Source organism: Papio anubis, chromosome 5 (assembly GCF_008728515.1).
Source record: "Papio anubis isolate 15944 chromosome 5, Panubis1.0, whole genome shotgun sequence".
Classification (NCBI taxonomy): domain Eukaryota; kingdom Metazoa; phylum Chordata; class Mammalia; order Primates; family Cercopithecidae; genus Papio; species Papio anubis.
In genome coordinates, this window is record NC_044980.1 from 89437108 (window position 1) to 89460135 (window position 23028).

The window sequence follows — 23028 nt, forward strand, 5'->3', positions numbered from 1 at the left end:
ATGAGGCAGCTCACTTGGAATATGGAAGGATGTCTGACAGGATTCAGGATATACTACCCCAAAATATTTTAAGCTGAAGGAATTTGACGAAACAGCAGAAGCAGGAAGTTTTCTCTGAACTTTTCCTGCCCTTCTCTCCTGAAGGTCATAAAACCTAGGAAGGATTTTCTGTTATAACCTCCCAAAGCAGGTTATAAGACCCTCAAATGAGAGGTGCCCTCCCTATACCTGGAGGAAAGAAACATCCTTAACTCTGAAGGCACAGAGATGGCAAGAAAAAAAAAAAGGATGCAGCTGGAAACCATCATTCTCAGCAAACTATCGCAAGAACAGAAAACCAAACACCGCATGTTCTCACTCGTAAGTGGGAACTGAACAATGAGATCACTTGGACTCGGGAAGGGGAACATCACACACTGGGGCCTATTATGGGGAGGGGGGAGGGTTAAGGGATTGCACTGGGAGTTATACCTGATGTAAATGACGAGTTGATGGGTGCTGATGAGTTGATGGGTGCAGCACGCCAACATGGCACAAGTATACATATGTAACAAACCTGCACATTATGCACATGTACCCTAGAACTTGAAGTATAATAATAATAAAAAAAAGAATCTGAACAAACAGGCCTGTTAAGTTTACCCCAGTTTATTGCCATACTCTTTTTGCACCATTATAGTTCTTCACGACTATTCACTCTTCAACAAACCTACCATAAAAAATAGTCAGGTTTAACTGATTCTTTGGGTCACCATTTCCTTGTGAAGTCTCCAATATCACATGAAGCTTACGTTAAATACATTTATATTATTTTCTCTTGTTAATCTGTCTTTTGTCATATGGTTCTCAGTCATGGACGCAGGATGAGTAGGAGGAAAAATATTTTTCTTCTCCTACACATGTACAAAATCATTTTAAGTGAAAAAACAAAGTGCATGAAGTTTGCATAGTATTTCACTATTTCCATAAGTGCTTATGTGTGTCTACACGCTTCAGATTCCCTGAAAAGAGACACAAGAAATTGACAATGGTAGTTTTCTCCAAGGAAGTGAGCTGTTGACTGGGACATGGAAGTGGGAATGAAACATACTTATCATTGTGTCTATCTGCAGATACTTTTCGAATTTTGTACCATATTACATATATTACCTATAAAAATATAAGTATTCTTTATTTTTAAAAATGTAAGATTGCGGTATACTGGTGATGTTCACTGCTGCACTTAATGAATTCCATTGCTAATTGGATTTTAAGGAGCACAGTTCTGCAAAGAGCCTCCTCCAACGAAGCCTGGTCTGGCAGAGGACATTGGTGAGGTCTTCTGAGCCTAAACAGACCTCAGCGTCTGATCTGATCTGCAGATACAAAGACGCAAGTGTTCCTTGTCTTTTGCTTACCATGTTAGCAAAACTCGGCTGTCAGCAGGCTATGAAAAGCATTCATCTTAGAAGGTGCTGCTTTAAGTTATGAGCTATGCGGTGACACAGGCTCAGTAGGAAAGGACATTCCCAGGCCATTATAAGTATCATTTTGGCTCCATGATGAGGTCCTGTTTCAGGAAGTATTTCATAAAGAACCCTGACTGCTACATAATGGCTTTTGCCTCTACTTCTGAACAATGGTTGATATGCAGGAAAGAGATCCACTTTTATTAACCCACAGTCACCAATTACCTTCGTTTTATAGGAAATAGGTACAGTGAGGAATCCTTTTATGCCAGACCAACTGTAAGGATCACAGAGAACTTATATTCAGTATCTTTTTGTTCCTTTGCTTTGGAATTACAACAGATGCATCTCTCAATATGTCAATTCCAGGAAAAAAGGTTAACTGACAACAAGATCTCCAAGTTGACTTCTTCACTTGGGCTGGCTCTGATTCCAGAAAGTTTTCTGAAGTGTATTTTGTTTTCCAGATATTTTTCCTTTTTAAAACAGAATCCCATTCTACTTACCAGAAAATGTTTTGCATTAAAGAGGATTAATACACATTCAAAGTGCAATCAGACTTTCATCCAGACAATACCTTGCTGTAACTGAAGTCCTTTATGTAACCACAGCTCTGAATTGCTGAGACATTCCACTGGATAACACATCTGTTAAAGCTTCAACTTAAATGTCACCAATCCCAGCACTTTGGGAGGCCGAGGTGGACAGATCACTTGAGCTCAGATGTTCCAGATCAGCCTGGGCAATGTGGTGAAATCCTATTACTACAAAAAATTAGCCAGGCATGGTGGCATGTGCCTGTAGTCTCAGCTACTCAGGAGGCTGAGGTGGGAGAATCACTTGAGCCTGAGGTTGAGGCTGCAGTGAGCTGTGATTGTGCCACTGCACTGTAGCCTGGGTGACTGAGTGAGACCCTGTCTCAAAAAAAAAGTCACCTATTCTGTGAAGTATCAGCTCACTCAGGCAGAGTGGAATCAGTAAAAAGTGAATTAAGCCATGCCCTTAGTTTACTTTTTTAACCAAACTTCTAGGTAGATCAAAATAAATAAATATTTAAAAAATGAAACTGTAAAAACACATAGGAAAGAAGTGTGTGTGTGTGTGTGTGTGTATAAAGTATCAGAGTGGACAAGTCTTTTCAAGTGTAATGGAAAATTTAGAAGCCATTAATAAAATTTTTCCCGCACTAAAAACAATTAGCCTCGCCTTACTCTGAACTTTCAAAACATGACCATGCCTCAATTAAAATATATATCATATAGAGAGGATTTTAAATGATATGATAAATACAAAGAAATAAATATTTGAGGTGATAAATATGCTACTTAGCCTGATTTGATCATTCTACAAGGTATATGTGTCTCAAAACATCACATTGTACATATATATATATATATACACACACACACAACTAATATTTTCCAATAAAAAACAAGATAAAACAAGTAATACATCACATGGTATTATAAGCATTTATTCATACACCTTTTTTCCCTACTTATTGGACCCATCCCTAAATTACACTGTGAATGACTAGGGTACAAATCAACAACTACTCATGCTATTTAACATGATCCTTGGCCCACTATAATTATTCTGCAATTAAATGAATGAGTGAATAAATGAAGTGATACTGAGCCCACTCAGTGTAAGCATTTAAATCAGTGGTCCCCTGGGTAAGCTGGGAAGGGGACACTGAAAATAGACAATCTAATTTTTCCCTAAGCCAGCCTGCCAGGCTAGAGAAAGTATAGGAGAAGCCCGTGAGGGAACAGCCACCTCCCCATGAGATGTACCAGGCAGAAGGGAATACCTGCTCTCCTACAGGGTAATTGGTGCTCAAATCAACCTAGAAATCCTATATTCTCTCTTCCTTTTAGTAGAAAGCCTCTCTGCCTCGCTAGAATTTCAACAGGCATATTTCCAACTGGCTTTATTATCGTGACCCAGATATAAATACCATGGCAGAAGCCCATGAGGTGGGAGCACAATTTATCCTAACTGAAAATAGAGGCGGAGAAGCACCAGCCCTAGTATCCCTGATACTAGAGTGAGGTTTCCATAGCAACCAGCTGAGTCACTAATGAAAACGAACAGTTGCACTATGACTAGGCTGACATTCTGTGACATTCTCTTATTTTACTGTAGCTCTAATGATGTCTTCAGTAGGAACGACAGAGAGAAAAGGTTCTGACCTCTCAATTAAACCTGTAGCTGACTTGACACGCTCTGCCTTTAGCCTAATGAACGTGAATTTCTGTGTGCAAATTCTGCCTTGGAGAAAAGCACTTTAGGAATTTGTCTGAATCATATATTAGACTTGTTGATTCCATTGTTCCTTTAATGTAGTCCCTTCTTTTCCAAATTAAGATGGCAATGAAACAGATGAGTCCCAAAAGCAAAACAGGAAGGGAAAACATTAGTGAAAAGACGTGACAAGGTGATGCTAATCTATCACTGATGACGCAAAATTGAAGAAAACAACCAGAAGTGGTTCTCTCCCTTCTTCAAACAGGATGAACCACAGGTTATAAAGCAAGAAAGCTAGGAATCTCTACAAAGATGGAGGGGACCTGCTGAAGACAAGGTCTGAGAGTTCCATGACCCACTATATTCACTTACTAGTCACCATATTCAGAGCACTGAGCTAGGCACTGCAGGGTGTTGCAAAGCAGAATACCTCAAGTCATTTAAAGTCTAAAACTAAAGGACGGGTGAGATAGATTCACAATTTCAAAATGCACACAAACTACACATGACCGCTTCTGCTGACAAGAAACATGTACAGAAACCAGCACACTGACGATACAAGTTTTAAAAATTGAAATTAATAAAATAAGCCGCCACAACTTTGAGCATAGAAACGGAATCATCAAGATGGTCACTGAGTTTGTAAAACACTGAGTGCTTTACTTATGTTTTAGTTTCGTTTTGCTTTGTTTTGTTTCAAATGTACTTGTTTGCAAACACACCAACTTGTTTTAAGCCCAGCAGTGGGTTCCTTTCATCTGCACAAGAAGGGCCACGAGGGCTGGTGCTGCAAATTATATGGGAGTTTCTGCATTTGAGTGTAGGCATCTGCATCTTCTTATCAGCAGAAAAGAAGAGAGCTCATTCATTATTAAAACAGCCTTCTAGCTACTCTCTTTCCTCAGCACAACACTGCCAGACTAATTTTCTTAGTCTAAGACTGGAATCATGTTTTATCTCTCCTCAGGATCTTAATTTACCGCTTTCATCATGGCACTCTCCTAGTTAAGAAGAGATGATGGTTCCACATTACAAATCAAACCACACCCAACTCTGCTGCCTGATTTATAACACCCCCAACAGCTTCGCCTCAGCATATCTATCCATGCATATTTCCTATGCCTCCCCAGTGCTAGTCCTTCCTTCCTGCCAGACTGTCTCTTTCCTGACCACAAAAAGGCATTATTACTAAGTCTCAGCTTCATTGCATTCCACCAGCAGGAGTTGCCCTCTTACTACCTAATCAGTCCTAATTCATCCTTGGAGAAAGTGCAAATGCCACTTCCTCCATAAAGGTGTTCTCTGAGTGGCTGCTGCTTGTGTAAACAGGGACTTCCATTCTGTTTGTACTTAACCATTTTCCTCACCTACTCTTATTTTTCTGTTGACTAAATTTTTGACCCCTTGAGAGCGGGCTTCCCATTCTTTTCTTCTTTTCATGTATAGATGCCCATAGTACATTTACAGCCAGTCACCCATTAATTCAGTAAGTGTCTATGGAACATTCTGCCAGGAGCGATATAAAGACCCATAAGGAGGCTTCACCTGGATGTTTAGAGCTTGTAGTCGGGAATGTAGACAGGGGATGATAGGGACAGGGTAGTTCAGAACCAGACAATGTAGACATTTTAAAGCCCCCTCAGGATTTGGGCCTTTTAATCTGCTTGTCAGAGCTTCAGAGTTCCAAGGAGGAGGAGAGGGTGGCAGGGGAGGCAGGATGCCTTCTTTTTCCTGATCAGAGCTGCTTCGTTTTTATCTGCTTCAGGGGTTTAGATTTCTTAGACTTTGGATTAAAACTTCATCTAAAAGGGTACTTTTTGACTGAACAAAGGCTTAAAACCTCTTTTCTGGGTAGTGAAGATCCTTTCGCATTTTTAGGTGTGTAAGAGCAAGCGTGTGTCTGATGCTGGGTTGAGACTTAATCCATACCAGAAAGTCGGTGGATTGCTTAAACCCCCATGACTCTCAAACTATCATACGTTGTTGACAGATGTTCTTTCATCTATTTGTTTGCTATTAAGAGTCAGAAGGCTGGGCATAGTGGCTCACTCCTGTAATCCTAGCACTTTGAGAGGCCGAGGCAGGCAGACCACTTGAGGTCAGGAGTTCAAGACCAGCCTGGCCACCATGGTGAAACCTTATCTCTACTAAAAATACAAAAATTACCTGGCTGTGGCAGTGGGTGCCTGTAATCCCAGTTAGGGGAGGCTAAGGCAGGAAAATCACTTGAACCCAGGAGGCAGATGTTGCAGTGAGCTGAGATCACACCACTGCATTCCAGCCTGGGCAACAGAGTGAGTGAGACTCCATCTCAAAAAAAAAAAAAAAAAAAGAGTCAGAAGATGAGGGTAGTTGATTTATATCTTTAATACTGAGGGAGTTTAAGAATATTCTGGCATTATATTTTGCCTCCAATTACTAAGAAATAAAGGTGCTTCCTTCTTCCTGTGCATATTTCTTTTGTTTTCATGGAAATATTTAGTTTCTTTGCCTTGTTGGACAAGGGAGTTATTTAAAGGAATTATCAGAGAAAACTAAAAGGACCAGCTCTCCACCAATGGCTATAATAACTAAATCTAGGCCCATACAGAATCTTATGAGAGAAAACCAAGCAGAAAGGACAATGGAAGTTGTATGGAAAGGTAATAGCATGGATGAGAAGTCAGCAATGAAGCACAGTGCTGTGAACAGGGACTTCCATTCTGTTTGTACTTACCAGTTTCCTAACCTACTCTTTTTTCTGTTGACTACATTGTTGACCCTTTTGCTGGGTCAGAGTGGAAAACAGAAGAGTGGGCTGGCACAAGGCAGCAGCTACACTCTACTCAGACCAACTCTCCTCTGGACACTGCCACTCCAGGAACACAAAACCATGGCGGTCACCTCCTCAGCTGCTGCTGTGACACATTTTAAGATCATGAGTGGAAGGAACTCTGAGCATTTCTAGGTACCAAACCAATACAAACAAACTTGATTTTACAGAATTCTCCCCTGCTGAAGTAGACATTCAAAAAACATTCCTAATGTCCCAGTCCTTGGAAGAAACAGATGCAATGAGAGACCCACTCATGGCTCTGTTTCTGCCACAAAGGTATAATGCGTGTAACAGTCAAGAAGTATCATGTCAGAGTGGGAAGCATTCACGATGAAAAGTCAAACTGACCTGGGTTCAAATTCTGGCTCAGCTACTTGAAGATAGCTGAATAATAAACAGGAATAATTTACATATTTTTTAAAAGGAAAGTCTACTGGGAAACCCACTGAATGCAATATTTCTAAGACCCAGATGCCAATCCTATGCCACCGTTCTTATAAGCCGCTTCTCTTTGTACCTGTTGCCCTTCGCTTCCCTCATCCCAAACATAGCAGACTCTCCAGGCTCCCCTCCTCTGAGTCCCCATTACACCCTGTCAAATTCCACATCCATCTGCAATTTCCTGGTTTGTGATTCTCAATTTCTTTTGTCTTACTGCTAACTTAGAAGTACTAGAATTTAGGAAAGTGTCACTTGAAGGGACTAAAAGTCTCAACACAGCACTAAAGAAGTATCCATAGTGACAACACAGTCACTGCTCCAGTATAATATCTTATGGTGCCTAGAAAAGCACCCACAGCTATAACATTCTCCTCAGCATTGTTTTACTGTTTACTGCCTGCCTTCCCTCTTACATGTGTACAAAGCACATTTCTCCTGTGAGTCAGTAAACTAGACATCTGATTCGGCCATGGTTTAACACTGTGCTTCACCTGTTTCATTCCCACAGAGAAGGTGGCACCTGGCGCTCAATCACATTTCCCAGTCTAAGAACTTCTCAGTTTAATCCATCTGACTGATATCATAGTGACAGGTTGTATCCTCAGACAGAACAACAAAGAAAATTGTATCCTGATCTAAAAATCGGTTGCTCACTTGTGAATGTTTCACAGCACTGTGGTTGAGAACCACAAGTTTATGAACTTGTCTGTCTGTCTGCCTACCATGGCAGTAAGATCCTTAATATCCTTAGGAAGAGGACTTGTCTTTTTCACCACTGCGTGTATGCCATGACGCTGGGCAAAGCAGGCACTCAAAAAGATGTATAAAATGAGTTTCCACAGCAATAAAAATAATAGCATTTACGTATTCACAGCTTCCCCCAACCATGTCAGCTGGTGAAGAAGGAAATACTCTTTAGTAATCATGGAGCCATGGCCTGGATTACTGTTGTAGACATCAAGGTAATGGAAAGAGAGGCTGAAATGAAAGAATTAGGGAAAGGCTAAATTAGTTTACATTAGAATAGCCTAGAACTCAAAGAAGGGCAATTAATAATAAAGGTGAAATTAAGGAGAGAGAGGGAGTGAGGGAGAAAAGCCAAGAAAAATAGAGATGAAGAAGGGATGGATGAGAAAAGAGACATTTGAGGGGATTCCTTTCTGTAATGAATACAATGAAAAAAATAATGAAGGTAAAGAGGATGCTTAAAACATGTAGAGTGTGCCCTATAGCGAGTTTCTCCCCTGTAGCATTTTTCCAAGCAACTTCTGTAAAGATTTAAATTACTTTTTACTACTTTAGGAAAAACATTAAACTGGTATTTTTTCTGAATGAATGCAATGCTGAACTTCGTAAGGTAACCCAAGTTTGAGTGGCCTTCAACTCAAACCCAAGTTTGTTTGAGTTATAGATAGAATAATTTCCTGGGTAAGTGGATGGGTAAACCTACCTGACCCTTTAGATGAATGCTGTCACAGACCAAAAATCCCATGTGAATCCCCCTGACTTTTTATTGGCAGTGTCTGGTGCTCTCTCATAAGTTTGAATACTGTTAAGAATTTGGGGCATTTCTGCATGATGATATTACACAGGGTGAAAACAACTATATATTCAGAGGAGCAGGATGTAGCCAGCAGAGCTTCATACTGGTGACTGTTGGAATTTTCTTGACCTCTGACATTGAATGTCAAGCGTTGAGGAATGGTCCAAGAATCCAGACCTGTCATCTGCAATGAGTCTGAGCTCAAAGCCATCTCTAACATATTCAAATCTGGACCTTATTCTGGCTCCATGCCTTGCAGGGCTCTTCACTTCAGCAGAGATAGGCAGTGCAGGGAGGGCTACAGGGTCTCATAAAGCAATAGCCTAGTCACTGGTGCTTTTAAAAAACACCACAGAGACTTAGTCTGATTGCTCATTAATACCTCTCCACTTTGACCAGTAGAAACTGCTCCACCCTTCCTCATGCAAACATTCTCTGGGCATCCTTTGTTAAAAAATTTATTTAGTATAGCAATACTATTAATTTTCAAAATATTTCATAGTTATTGACGGGGCTCGTGGCAGAATTGAGTTATAAAGAAACACATCTGTTCTGATCTAGGTCCATTTATCTAAAAATGATCATAGTTACATAGTTAACTGAACAGACCATTGAATGGAGTCAGCATGCTTGATAAGTTTTCTGTTATCAACAATCATTCCAGGAAGCAAAGGGGAAAGGAATCACAAATTTCCAGTAGATTGCTCTCTCACATCTGTCAGGTCTCCATTCAATTGTGATCTCCCCAGAGGGGGTTTTTGACCAAAAATAGCACTTTGTGCCACCTTCCATATCCCTACCATGCTTTACTTTCCTTTGTAGCTCTTATCACTCTGTCATTATAACGCATGCTTATCCACTTACTTATTGCCTGCCTCCCCATATGGAATGTAAGTTACATTAGGGTTGGGACTTTACTGATACATCTGAAAACAGTTTCTAACATATACAAAACACTCAATATATGTCATTAAATATGCTCATGTTGAGTTAATAAATAAAGAGTCAAATGAAATTAATAGAATGAATGAATGGACACATGTAATGTGCCAGCAATGGTGGATAAATGCTTTACAAATAATAAACATTTAAATCAAATTCAATCCTGTCAGGGAAGTGTTGCTTTCATCTCATTGACAGATGTAGAAAATAAGACTCAGAGAGGTAAAATACTTTGCCTAAAAGATATGCACACAATAGGTTGCAGAACTAGGATTTGAACCTGGCTCTCTACGATGACACAACTTGTGCTATTTTTATTTATTTATTTATTTACTTTTTGAGATGGAGACTCACTCTGTCTCCCAGGCTGGAGTGCAGTGGCACGATCTTTGCTGACTGCAACCTCTGCCTCCTGGGTTCAAGCAATTCTCCTACCTCAGCCTCCCAAGTAGCTGGGATTACAGGCGCACGCCACCACACCCAGCTAATTTTTGTATTTTTGGTAGGCATGGGGTTTTGCCATGTTGGTCAGGCTGGTCTTGAACTCCTGACCTCAGGTGATCTGCCCACCTCTGCCTCCCAAAGTGCTGAGATTACAGGCGTGAGCCACTGCACCCTGTCCCAGCTTGTGCTATTTTTGTAACACTTCACTTTGTGCAAAAGCTATAGGTCAGGCTAGTTTAATATCCTTCAAAACTATAATCCTGAAGAGAGTCCTTAAAGGAAATAATTTAATGATGCTTTGGTATTGGGCTTGGCATCTCCTGGTCTTTTCTTCCATCTCCTACCTCCTCCCAATTACATCTGTCTTGGGCATCAAAACAAGACTTGCCTGGGTCCCTGGGTTGAAAAATAAAGCTTGCTTGTGCTAGTTTCTACACCTTGGGCAGGCTTTCTCTTTCCTCAAGCATGTGAGAAAAGCAGAACAGCCACGAGTCTATCAGAGCTGAGGGAGGTAGCTCTGTGTTTGTCTACCAAGTGTTGGCAGTCCTGGGAAGTATGACACACAGCATCATGCACAACCTGATGGGACTCAGTAAGAAAAAAGGAAGGAAGGTTAAGTGAGTAACAAGTGTGCTCAGGACAAGATAGAAGTAAACCAGGCAGGGAGTCCAGTGTTGACAGGAACAAGTTACTCGATGACTAATTGGAGCGAAGGACAAAGCTGTGGTACTGAAGGACGAGAAGGAGCAATGCATGATGTAAGTAACAGTGTGGTTGCTGAGTCTACTCCATAAGGTAATTGTTTACCTTTTATGGTTTATGTCCTTGGATTGTGCACTGGATTTGATGACTCAACCGGGTGAGGGTCAGATGGTTTTCTAACATCTTTTGTCTCCAGAAGGACAGAAATTTGAGCTTTAAGGCATCTTCAGTTATCCTTGAAATATAATTTTTTCTTGCTTTTTGTTTTATTTTTTATGCTTTGTTATTGAGGCATAATTTACATTAAATGACATCCACAAGCCAGACGTGGTGGCTCACACCTGTAATCCCAACATTTTGGGGGGCTGAGGCAGGAGGATCCCTTGAGTTCAGGAGTTTGAGACCAGCCTGAGCAACATAGTGGACCTCGTCTCTACAAAATAAATAAATAAATAAATAAATAAATAAATAAATAAATAATTAGCAAGTGTGATTGTGCATGCCTATAGTCCCAGACACTTAGGAGGCTGAAGTGGAAGAATGACTTGAGCCCAAGGAGGTTGAGGCTACAGTGAGCCATGATCATGCCATTGCACTCTAGCCTGGGTGGCAGAGTAAGACCCTGTCTCAAAAAAAAAAAAAAAAAAAAAAGACATGCACAGATCATAAATGTACAGTTTGTTTGGTGAATGCTGACAAAGGCATACCACATAACCCACACTGCAAACAAGATAGAGAATATTTACATAAATTTAAACAGTTCCCTTGTGCCCCTTCCCAGACAATCCAACTGTCTCAAACAACCACTCTTCTGATTTCCATCATGAGGGATGACTTTTGCCTGTTTTAGAACATCATATAAATGGAATCATATATTCTTTTTTTCTGACCTCTTTTGATTATTGTAATGTTTTCGAGATCTTCTATGATTTGTCTTCAGTATTTGATTCATTTTTATTGCTACGTAGTGCTCCATTGTAAATATACCAAATTTGTTATCCAAACATCACACATTTGCCCACTTTCTAATTGGATTGATTCATTTTGTTCTGTTGGGTTTTGATAGTTTTTTGTGCATCTTAGGTACTAGTCATTTATTGAACATACGGTCTGCTAATCTTTTCTCCATTGCGTAGCTTGTCTTTCATCTTTCGTCTTTTATCTTTTTTCAACACGGGCTTTCACATAGCAATCGTTTTTATTTTGATAAAGTTCAATATATCAATCTTTCCTTTTATGGACTGTATTGCTTGCATGGAATCTAAGAACTCTTTGCCTAGCCCTAAATTCTCAAATTTTCTTTGTGTTCTCCTAGAAGTTTTGTAATTTTACATTTTACATTTATGTTTACAATCCAATTTTTGGTTAATTTTTCGTTGAGGCATGAAGTTTTCTTGCTTATGTTCATCTTTTTGCCTATAGATGTCCAATTGCTCCAGGATCATTTGTCAAAAAGACAGCTACCCTCCCACCACTGAATTGTTTTTGTACCTGTGCACCGTACAAAACAGCACATTTGTATGGGTTTATTTCTGGGTTCTCTATTATGCTTCATTGTTACATGTGTCTATCACTCTGCCCATGCCATTCCAAATAAACCATAGAATAGGTTTGTATATTGAATTAATTAATTAATAGTGAAAGAAATTGCATTAAACCTATAGATCAATTTGGAAAGAATTGAAATCTTTATTGGGTCTTCTAATCTAGCTATGTAGTATGTCTCTCCATTTATTTAGATTTTCAAAAATTTAATCTGCATTTTGTGATTTTCAAGACATAGATTCTGTAAAATATTTTGTCAAATATATGTTTAAATATTTTAATTTTTGGAGGAATTGCAATGGTATTGTATTTTTTCATTTCAATTTCACATGTTATTGTTAGTATATAAAAATGAGATTTATTTGTGTGTATTGATCTTGTGTGGAGTCACTGCTGAATTCACATTAATTCTAGAAGGACTTTTTGGTACATTTCTTTAAGTTTTCTACATAAACAACCATATCCTCTGCAAACAGAAATAGTTTTATTCTTTTTCAATCTGTAGAATTTTATTTCTTTTTCTCAACTTATTGCAATGCTAGGAGCTCTAGTACTATGAGTAAGAATGATGAGAATGGACATCCTTGATCTTGGGGGAAAAGCGTAAGTACGATGTCAGCTGTAAGATTTTTGTAGATGCCACCTATCAAAGTAAGGTAGTTCTCCTCTATCCTAACTAACTGGAATTTTTTATTGTGAATGAACATTGGATTTTTTCAAATTCTTTTACTTTTGTTTGTTTGTTTGTCTGTCTGTTTTTAAGACAGAGTCTCACTCTGTCACTCAGGCTGGAGTGCAGTGGCATGATCACTGCTCATTTTAGCCTCAATCTTCTGGGCTCAAGCAATCCTCTTACCTCAGACCCTTGAGTACCTGGGGCTACAGGCACGTGCCTCGATACCCAGCTAATTTTTTAATCTTTTGTAGCGATGGGGTCACACTATGTTGCCCAGGTTGATGTTGCACTCCTGGGCTCAAGTGATCCTCCCACCTCGGTCTCCCAAAGTGCTAGGGATACTGCACCAGGACTTCAAATACATTTTCTGCTTTAATTGATATGATCATACAATTTTTCTTGAGTGTTATCAACCTTGTTGATATGGTTGATTATACTGATTGATTTGGGAATGAGGAACCAGACTTGCATACCCAGAATAAGTCCCACATGGTCATGGTGTACAATTCTTTTAAATCATTTTTAGATTTAATTTGCTAGTGTTTTGTTAAGGAAATTTTTGTCTAATTTCATAATGGATATTGATCTGTTGTTTTCTTTTTTTACTATCTTTGTCTGATTTTGGTATCAGGGCAATACCAGCCAGATAAAATGAGCTGAAAATTGTTCCTTCTTCTATTTTCTGGAGGAAGTGGTTATAAAATTGGAGTTAATTTTTCCTTAAGTATTTGGTAGCATTCTCCAGTTAAATCATCTAGATCTAAAGTTTTGTTTTGCTTTGTTTGGATAACAGAGTGAGACTCTGTCACCCAGGCTGGAGTGTAGTGGCACAATCTTGGCTCACTGCAATCTCCTCCTTGGAGTTCAAGCGATTCTCATTCCTCAGCCTCCAGAGTAACGGGTTACAAGCATACATCTGCATGGCCGGTTAATTTTTATGTTTTTAGTAGAGATGGGGTTTAACCATGTTGACCAGGCTGATCTCGAACTTCTGGCCTCAAGTGATCCACCAGTCTCAGCTTCCCAAAGTGCTGGGATTACAGGTGTGAGCCACCACACCTGACATAGACCTAAGATTTTTTTTCATATTTTTTGTTATGAATTCGATTTTTTTAAATGTTGTAGGGCTATTTGTATTACCTATTTTATCTGGATTGAATTTTGGTTGTTTGTGGCATTTTTTTGTTGTTTTTGTTTTTGTTTTTTCTAGTTATATAGCTTGTAAGTGACCCTAACTGACCTTTTTTCAACTTTTTTTTTTAGTTTCAGGGTACAAGTACAGGACAGCATGCCTTAGCTCTTTTCCCTAATGCTCTTCCCACCCTTTGCCCTCCCATAACAGGCCCCACCCAGTGTGTGTCGTTCCCCTTCCTGTGTCCATGCGTTCTCATTGCTCAGCTCCCACTTATAAGTGAGAACATGTGGGTTTGGTTTTCTGTTTCTGCATTAGTCTGCTGAGGATAATGGCTTCCAGCTTCATCCATGTCCCAGTTTGTGGTTTTTCGGGAAGTTGATTGATTTATTCTAAGCTGTTAAATATATGATCATAAAGTTGGTCACAGAATTCCATTATTATCTTGTAGGATTTGTAATGATATAACTTTACTTTCTGCCTTTTCATTTTTGTTAGTCTTGGTGGAGGTTTATCAATTTTACTAAATTTTTTAAGAATTAGCTATTTTCATTGATTTTCTTTGTCATTTTGCTGCTTTAAATTTTATTCAATTCCACTCTGATCTTTATTATTTTCTTCCTTCTGCTTATCAGGGGCTCATTTTTCTCTTACTTTTCTAGTTTCTTGAAGTAAGAACTTAAATTATTGATTTGAAAATTTTCCTTGTTTTTAATGTAAGCATTTAGTGCTATAAATTTCCCTCTCAGTGCTACTTCAGATAGTTCCTACATATTCTGATGTGTTGTATTTTCATTTTCATATTTTTAATTTCCTTTGAGACTCCCTCTTTGACCCATGAAATATTTAGAAGCATGTTGTTAAGTTTTCTTATTTTTAGAAATTTTCCTGTCTTCTGTTATCGGTTTCCAGTGTGATTCTATTATCAACATACTCTGTATGGTTTTAATTCTTTCAAATTTGTTGGTGTCTGTTTTATGGTCCAACATACAGTTTATCTTAGTATATGTTCTGTGTTCACTTGAAAAGGGTACATAGTTTACTGTTTTGAGATGGAATCTTCGTTTATGTTAAAAAGTAATTGCAGTTTTTGCCATATAGATTTATTTTGACATTTATATTGTGTATTGTGTTGTTCAGATCTTCTATATCCTTGCTGATTTTCTTTCTAGTCATTCTGTCAGTTGCTGAGAGAAGGGTATGGCAGTCTTCAACTATAGTTGTGTGTGTATCTATTTCTCCGTTCAGTTCTATTGGTTCTTGCCATGTGTATTTTGAAGTTTTGTTGCTTGGTATGTAAACATACGACTTTCTAGTGAACTAATTCTTTTATCATTATGTGAAGTCTCTCTTTGTTGTTAGCAATTTTCTTGGCTCTGATGTCTAATTTATCAGATATAAATATAGCCAATTCTGCCTTCTTTGTTAATGTTTGCATGATAATCTTTTTCCACTTTTCCTTTTTTTTATTTTCAACATGCCTATGTCACTAAATTTGGTGTGAGTTTCTTATGGACTGTATATAGTTGAGCATTGATTGGTATATTTAGACAATGTACATTTAGGGTACTTAGGGCTTCCATTTTATTATTTGTTTTCTGTTCATTTATCCTGGTTTTGTTTCCTCTGTTTATCTTTTATTGTCTTCCTATGGGCTACTTCAGGAAAAAAAATTAAAATTTCATCTTGACGTATTTATTTCTTTACTGGGATTTTTCTATTTTTTCATTTGTTTGAAGTGAATTTGCAATTTATTGTTGAAACATTTTCATGACAGTTGCTTTAAAATACATGTCAAATAATTCCAACGTCTGACTCATCTCAGTGTTAGCATAGTTGATTGTCTTTTCCTACTGAAATTGTGGATGTTTTAGTTCTTGGTGTAGCCAGTGTTTTTAAATTGTATGTTGGACATTTTGTCTATTTTATTAGAAGATGCTAGGTCTTATTTAAATCTATTTTAGCAGGCAGTTACCCTATTTAGGTTTAGCACACAGGTCCTGGCCTACTTTTGAAGGCTATGATTCCAATAGCAGTTTAATTTTCAGAGCTTTGGGCTGTTATTTGGCTTGCTTGGTTTATCTGGTGCCACTGGGGCTTCCACTGGTTCCTGTTCGTATTGCTTGAAGAAAGTGGAAGGGGTTTCCCTAGACTAGGCTGCTTCTGTCTCTCTATGGAAGAAGAACTTAGGTCTCAGGGACAAAGAGACTTTCTGGGCCAAACCATTTGTGTGGCTGGGTCCTTTCTGCTGGTTCTACCTGCCTGTTCCCGTGTGTCCCAGTGGGGAAGGAGCCTCAGGCACTTGGAGGTGGGGAGCTTCCTAGGCCAGGTACCTATTGTGGCATAATCCTCTTACATAATATGCCCCAGTGTTGCCCTGGAGTTCCTGGGCAGGGTCCTGTGGCCAAAGAAGCTTCCAGAGGCCTGGCCAATTATTATGGCTGCATCCCTCTTGCCTGTTTCTCCCTCTAGCTTTGGTATATTTCAACACAGGAGAATAGTCACCACTTGGCCACCTGGCAGAAAAGGGGAGTGCTTCCCAGACACCTATTGTTAGCAGGGATTCTAGGTCTATTCCTCTTGCCCTGGTGTCACGCTGGTTTCAGAGAGATATTGTCAGAGAGATTCTCTTTTGATGTGAGAGAGACATGAGCCAACTTGGGCTATCTTCTATTGTAGGTTGGGGGTCAGAAAATACCAACTCTAGGTTGCCTTCTTGTGGTGGGTAGGGCCCATCAGACGCCCTTCCACTGTGCTATTCCTCCAGACTAGCATCCCACACCAGTTTTCCTTGTTCTTATCACCTTTCAGAGTTCTCTTTCAGCCATCTCTTGAGTAATTTCAAGGGCTCACAGTTAGTTGTAGTTAATGGGGCGGAACAGGAAGAAACAGATTTACAACATCTTGTCCAGACCAGAGGATCAGTAAACTTTTGAAAAACAAATTGTCTTTGGCTCTCAGATGCCTTCTACTGCATTTAGGAACTTTGCAATATTATGGGCCTAGTCATCATTGCAGTAATGATTTCCAGGCACCGCTGCCTTGGGGCAGCAACACAGCCCTAAGTTGATGCCTGGATCTATCATACAAGCAGCCTGTGAGAGCAAGGGGTCAATAGGTGATTATTTTGTAAACAGGATCAAAGTCACTGTAGTACTTCCACTTACATAGATATCTTCAGTTAAATGTTGTACATGATATTTTCTTCCTTCTCTTTTCCCATAAGACTAGTCTTAAAATTCATCTTAACTGGATTTCATATGTTCATAAGACAAAGGAAAGTGAGTATAATGGGACTAATCTGGGGCCCTACCACATCTCTTTATTAAAAATTTTATATTAATTTCCCCAAAAACTGGATAATGAGAGCTTCTACACGAAAATGTAGAAAAAGTATCATAAATCAGAATTACGAATGGAAAGAAATGTGATGAAATTTAATGAAGATAATGACAAAATATTGCATTTAGGGACAAGATGTCCTTGAATAAACTAAAGAAACAGTTTAGCAACAGTTTGTTTGAAAACCAAATAGAGAACTTCATTACCATGATCTACAAAACTTTAGTAATCTTAATATAGATACTGAAGTCAACCGCAGGAGTTATGGGCCCTTTATGCTCTACTATTGTGTTTCTCAAGTTTTAATGTGCATACAGATTAGCTGGGTATCTTGTAAAACTTAAGATTCTGATTTAGCATGTCTGGAGTAGGGCTTGGAATTCTACAGTCTAATAAACTTCGGGAGATGCTGGTTCTGTTGGTCAATGGATTACATTTTGAGTAGCAAGGTCCTGCCTTATACGAATTACTAGGGTAAGATATTTATTTATGAGAAAGCGTCACATCTCAAGAGAATCACTGAAAAATGAATTTGTCCAGAAAAGGTAAGGCAAGGTAGTAAGAAGCTAGAAATTGCTATGATATGAATGTTTGTGTCTCCTCGAAAATCATGTTGAAATCCTAGACCCTAAGGTGATGATATTGGGAGAGTTATAAAGATGGAGCCCTCAGGAACGGGATGAGTGCTTCTATTAAGAGGCCCAGCGGAGCTCAATTGTCCCTTCCTCCATGTGAGGACACAGTGAGAAGGCACCATCTATGAGAAAGCAGGCCCTCACCAGACACCGAATCTGCTGGTGCCTTGGTCTTGGATTTCCCAGCCTCTAGTACTGTGAGAAATAAATTCATGTTGTTTATAAGCTACCCAGTTTATATTTTTTACAGCAGCCTAAAGGGCTAAGACAGCAACTAAGTTTTAATGGTAACAGTAGAAAGGTCAACCCTTAATTAACTAAGAATTCTTTCAAATTTATAATATAACCATCCAAAGAAAAAGAGGCCAACAAGTTAACCAGAAAGAAAAAGAAATCACAGAAGACCAAACACAGATAACAAATGAACATATGAAGAGATGTTTGACCTCAGCAGTGATCATGGCATGCAAATTAAAATAATAATGGGATATTTTTCCAGTCAGTGCATAGGCAAAAGTTTGATAAAATCCAGTGGAAAAATAGTCACCGTCATACATTGTTGGGATACGAATTGCCATAACCTTTTTGAAAAGTCATATAGCATTATCTATTTTTAAAAAATCTTAAATGCACACATATACTTTGGTTTGTCAATTCTACTTACAGGAGTCTTCTTTAATGAAATAAAGTTAGAATTACATATATACATACAAATATGTTTACTGCAAAGGCTTAAAAACAACGTGAATACTTATCAACTAATAATTGACTAAACTGTAGCACATGCAATACGAGAGAACTTTCTAATAAATTCCTGTCTTCCAAGGGTGGGATGAAGAATTAGGAAACTCTTTGCACTAGAATGTTCAATCCAAGGTCATAAGAAATACTGTTTGGGAAATTCTTGCAAGACACCAGCCTGCCTTATTTCTAAGTTTTCTTCTGACTCTAATATGTAAGTCTACAAATTAGGCAGAGTGACCTTCTTATAGTAAAGGAAAAGAAAAAGAAGAGAGGCAAATTTTTCAGTTTATTTACATCTGCTCTCCTCATTTTAGAATTGAGACTTTGGGAGTAGGTTTAAGAGGTAGGATATTTTCATTAGTATGTATAGAGGCCACAGACTGAAGCTATTTCATTTAGCTACATAATAAATTTGGAAAAATGGTTATTAGTTTCTCTATCTCTAATTGTTCAAACAAGATCCATATTTCAGAAAATGCCTCCTTCATATTCACAGTCACTAGTTGAAAGTGACTAATTTATGACTGGGCAGGGACACAGCGTCAAACACCCTAAGCATATGGATAAGTGACTCTCTGTGTGTCTAAGATCGATGGAGCCTGACGCCTGCTCCCTTGCCAGGAGCGTGGGCCAGCATAAATGTACTCAGGAAGGGGAGAATGGCATCTCATTATGTACTGGGATGGAGTGAGCAGTGAGCGGCTGGAAGCCTGCATTTCCCTTCATTAGCGGTTTCCAAACTGTAACACTCCCTCAGAGCTGTTTCTGGGGCTCAGCAAGATTTATGACAAGTGTTTGAAATATGTTTAAATAATTATTTTTTTAAAATGAATTAAAAACCAGAAAACACATTCAACGGAATATATGCCAAATTTTAACACACTAGAAACCATCAAAATATTAATATATATTCTTATTGATAGGCTGTTTAGAAAAGATTATGAATGTCAATGCGTAACTTTGTATAGAAAATACTGTTTTACCTATTTTGTGAATCATGATTTCATAATTTGCGATTTCATTTGGAAAGAGAAAATTATGTTAGAATTTTTATAGACCCTTCCCAAAATCACAAGTTAGGGAAAGACAGAAAAGTAAGGGTGAAATGAACAGAGCCTGAGAAATCGCTGTTAGAATGATTCATGCATATATTGCCCAAACCTTTAACGGTTTTTATGGCTGTCCTTCTGAATGCTCCACCTTAAAAAAGCTCTTTATTAAATTTACAGCATTTAAGTGTATTTTATTCTTTTCAGAATAGGATAATTTTCTTCCCTCATTCTTATCTTTTTACTGTATTTTTTTGGCTGGGAGGGGTTGATGCTAGGAGTTGTATTTGAATTGAATTTTTGGTGATACTTTTTAATATAATTACCTGCTTGATAATTTCTGTTCAAAGGAGGGGGCTCTTCTCAACACACTCAATTCTTTTTCTATTATAAACATATTTTGAGACATTAAATGAACTGGGAAACTTTCCAGGACAAGGTCTGGAGTGTAAGCACATAGGTTCAAATTCTAGGTCCACTGTCTTCTAAGTAAAGCTTAACATGGGCACAATTTCAAAGTTCTGGCTCAGTTTCCCTTTTTATACGATGGAGATAATAATAATATTGACACTATCAGGTTCTGGTAAGGACCAATGGACTCAATATATGTAAAATGTTTAGCATGGTGTCTAGCACATAAGCATTCCACAAATGTTAGTATCATTATTATTTTTACACAACTTTTTGCCCAAATTTACTATGAGAACTGTAAGTATCAAACAGAAAAATAAAGAGGGAGACTAAAAGAAAAAGGAGATACTGTGTGCATCCATTTATGTCATATACTCATCAAAAAGACATTTGTATTATTTGTTGATTTTTCAATAAATCCTGTGAGTTATGCACTAATAAGAATCAAGGTACTGAGAAGTTAAGATACCAAACAGCAAGTGGTAGTGGTAGAGGGGTTAGACAGAAACAAGGGCTTTTGACTCCAAGTCCAGTACCCTTTCTTCCATGGTGTTCCTTCTGTCATAAATGCCAAGATTTATTAATGTTAACCATGGGTGGCCAAATTTTTATTCTCTTCATTATTTTTGATAGGTATGTAATTCCGATGGCCCCTAGATCAGGAGTCTCCAACCTTTTTGGGATCAGGGACCAGTTTTGTGGAAGACAATTTTTCCACAGACAAGGGGTGGGAGGAGATGGTTTGGAGATGAATCTGTTCCGCCTTGGATGATCAGGCATTAGTTAAGTTCTCATAGTGATCCACAACCTAGATCCTTGGTATGCACCATTCCCAATAGGACTGGTGCTCCTATGAGAAGCTAATGCCAATGCTGATCTGACAGGAGACGGAGCTCAGGTAATAATGCTCCCTCCCCACTCACCTCCTGCTGCATGGCCCTGGTCCTAACAGGCCAGGGATCAGTATCTGTCCGTGGTCAGGGGGTGGGGACCACCGCCCTAGATGGTAACCACTCATTCATTCACTCCTCTAATATTTGTTTTGTGTAAATACATATGACAATGGGCAACACCTAAACTGGGTGGAACAAAGTAGGAAAGAATTTGGAAAAGATGTTGTATCAGGAGAACAAAACAAAATCACTCCCGTTATTTTAACAGACAAAACGTCATATGGGAAATTGGTGTTAGAGGACTGAAAAGGCAAATAGGAACATGGACATAATATGGAGAGAGTGAGTGCAGGCTTCATCTCTAGGCATGGGAGAAACACAGGGAAGAAACTGGGGTCATTAGCATCGAGAAGTTTAGAGTAGGAGTCCTTTTAAGCTGAACTCAAACTTCCCAGGAGAAGGCGGCTGATTGGCTGGTGAGTGTATGAGGAGGAGGCTTCTGCAGGGAGAAAAACAACTGGAAACTGGAACAACGCAGGCTGCCAGGGCGAAAATGCACCGCGGGTGATGCTGCAGGAACAGGAAGCAAACAGGAAGGACTCGATCACTTCCCTTTTCTCGAGTTCCGCTCTCCCTCTAGCGCCCTTTGGCAGAGTCTAGCATGGCACCATCAGGCCAAGCTGAAACGTGGTTTGCAGAGAGCCAGCCCCAGCATCACAGGTGAGTTTGGAACTGAGACAATAGATTAACAACCAGCAGATATACGCACATACTGTTGTGATTAATTTATATTAATATGTAAGTTGTGCTACAGAGGAAGAAACTATTTTTTTTTTTTTTTTACTAGGAAACTCCTAGATTCCATTATATCTAATTGGACTTTATGTCCTAATTTACTGTTTATCTTATATATTATCTCAACTTTTTCAGCCCTTCTCCATTCTCACTCATAATGCTCCAGACTAAACCCGTATCATGTCTTAGTGGGCTTATTCCAGTTGATTTCCCCACCTCCAGTTTTACTGCCTCCAGCCCATCCTACCTGCCAACAAAACAATTCCTATTACTCCACTCTTAAGGCCCTTAATTAACCTTCTGTAACCTACAGAATAATATCTAAACTTGTTCATAGAATACAGACTGCCTCTCCTTCCAACCTGCCCACCTCCTACCTCAGATCTCACCTGTACTAAAACTGCTCAAAACCTTTGCTTTAATATTATACCATAGCAAAGTTGAGAGGTAGGCTGAGGAGTTAAGGAAAAGCAATATGTGTTTAGAATGAAAGAATTACCACAATCGTGCGCATCTATGATTAACTGCACCCAGCATTTTTTTTGCTGGCAAAAGCATTAGAAGCTAACAGAAAGAAGGACATTGAGAGAGTTGCCCAGTCACCCAACGACTCATAAAAATCTGCCAGGGACTAGAAACCATATAAAAACAAACACACATACTTTAAAACTTTTGGATGTTTAATATTTCAAAAATATAAATAATAGCCAAGCAATGGTTTTTGAAAAAATATAGAGACGTGAAGGACAAATTTTCTCATCTTGCTGTCAGAGGATTGTGTTGTTAACAACTTTCTTAGACATGAGTTGGAGAAACAGGTGGCGTTTCTATTAACCAGTTTTAAAAATATTGTAATATCTTACCAATAATGAAATATCTTTTCAAAAGTAAAAACTAATAGCTAAGATATACTGAAAACTTTTATGTATCAGGCACTATTCTAGGTACTTACATATATTGTCTCATTTATTTTTCACCAGCTCATTTATTTTTCACCAGCTCCCTATAAAGTAGATACTTTTATTATCCCATTTTACAGATAAGGAAGCTGAGGCTCTATGAAGTTAATTATCTTGCCCAAGGTCACACTGCTACTAGGTGGTGGTACCACTAGCTCTTTGAGGGTCAATAAGGTGAAAAGTTAGTAACTACTTGTGAATGGCTTTTATTCCCCCTGTGGCTAGAAATAAATTTTTGTATTTGGTTTAAAACTTCATTTTA

General features: G+C 38.6%; 1 long non-coding RNA gene across 2 annotated transcripts in view; it reads left to right on the forward strand.

Annotated features, from left to right (window-relative positions):
- Window positions 1-23028, forward strand: part of LOC108586359 — an 81838-nt gene that overhangs the window by 28283 nt on the left and 30527 nt on the right. For both annotated transcript variants that reach the window (XR_004183985.1, XR_004183986.1), the window contains exon 2: window positions 21468-21732. This is a non-coding gene — a long non-coding RNA (uncharacterized LOC108586359). The remainder of the gene's footprint in view (window positions 1-21467; window positions 21733-23028) is intronic.